Source organism: Dasypus novemcinctus, chromosome 9, assembly GCF_030445035.2.
Source record: "Dasypus novemcinctus isolate mDasNov1 chromosome 9, mDasNov1.1.hap2, whole genome shotgun sequence".
NCBI lineage: Eukaryota > Metazoa > Chordata > Mammalia > Cingulata > Dasypodidae > Dasypus > Dasypus novemcinctus.
The window spans coordinates 56068770-56070194 of record NC_080681.1 but is presented as its reverse complement, the minus strand read 5'-3'; the positions used below and the strand labels follow the sequence as shown (position 1 = coordinate 56070194).

At 29.4% G+C, this 1425-nt stretch overlaps 1 non-coding gene across 1 annotated transcript; it reads right to left on the bottom strand.

Moving 5' to 3' along the window:
- Window positions 1-859: 859 nt before the first annotated feature.
- On the bottom strand, window positions 860-986 carry LOC111765542 (small nucleolar RNA SNORA27). Its single transcript, XR_002797849.1, has one exon. It is a non-coding gene; the product is annotated as a small nucleolar RNA SNORA27 (small nucleolar RNA).
- Window positions 987-1425: the final 439 nt, after the last annotated feature.

The window sequence follows — 1425 nt, the reverse complement described above, 5'->3', positions numbered from 1 at the left end:
TGGTAAGAAAATAATGGAGTGAGTTGCCTTATAGATGTTCCTCCAAAGAAGTAGAGAATGTGCAAATGTGTCATTTAGAGCCATCTGTAAATATGAATCTGTCCTACAGATACAAGCTTTGAGAAATGAAGCAGCCACTACCCAAATTGGTATTGATAGAGGCCATCAGTATTCTCGAACCCTATATGTTACCTTTTTTTTTTTGACATACTGGGGCCAGGGTGTGAGCTCAGGACATATCACATAGAAAGCAGGAGCTAACTGTTTGAGTCACATCTTCTCATTTCTATATGCTATTAAATGCTACACCTAAATAGACCTCTGCCCATCCAAAGATGAACAAAAAAGTTAAATTCACTATAACATTGGACTAATAAAAATCCTACAACATAAAGAAAATGAGATTTCTTGTTGAAGATACAGAGGGAAACCATAAATTTGAAAATAATTGAGGTAATAGAGTAGACTGCTTGGAGTCATTAAAATACATTATATTTTCATGACTAAATATGAATGTGTTTATATTAAATCTAAATGGGATATAAAGCAGCTAAAAATAAGAAAAGATGATGAAAACACAAAATGAAAACTCTACTTAAGGCAGTAAATAGCAAGAGGCAATAATGAAGAAAAACAAGTCAATGATGATGTAAAGAAACCTTGGAAAATATTGCAAGAATGTAGAAATGAATAATTAATGGGAAGAAGAGGAGTATGAATTTTTTTAAAATAAGAAGGTATCAGGACCAAAACTTATATCTTTGAATATATAATGAAACCAATGAATCATTAAAAGTATCAGTTGAAAATTTAAAAAGTGAAAAATACATAGAAAAGTTTTTCTTTTTCGTTTTTAAAAATTGGATTCCTCTGAAAAGATACAAGACAAACATTTAGTTTGCCTGAGCTTTAAAAGGCTGTTTCTTTTGCCCAAACTGAATGACCAATAAAGACATATGTCCAACTGGCAATGTGGAAAGCGAGCATGAGACAAGACTTAAAGCTACAATTCTAGTAAATTATAAATAAACATAAAATATTTAACTTAACTAGCCAAAATAGCAAATGAAAAACTAATATCGATTATATTATTTACTCCAAATTAGGTAAAGAATTTGAAAATTTTAATAATGAAAAGTTAAAATTTTGATGTCACTTGTGAATGACAGTTTATATTAATAAAATCATCTGAAATGTTATTTGATAACGTATTTGAAGAACTTTTAAGATTTACATAACTTAATCACATATATCTATGGGGAGTCTAAGGTAAAGTTACAATTAGATTGCAAAAATAACATATGTAAAAGATGTTTGTTGCAGCATAGCCTGTAAAAGTAAAACAGAACACCTACATATCCAGTAATATCTTCTCCACATAGCATGTTATTAGGTACTGTTATTATACATTCATTTAAAGAATAT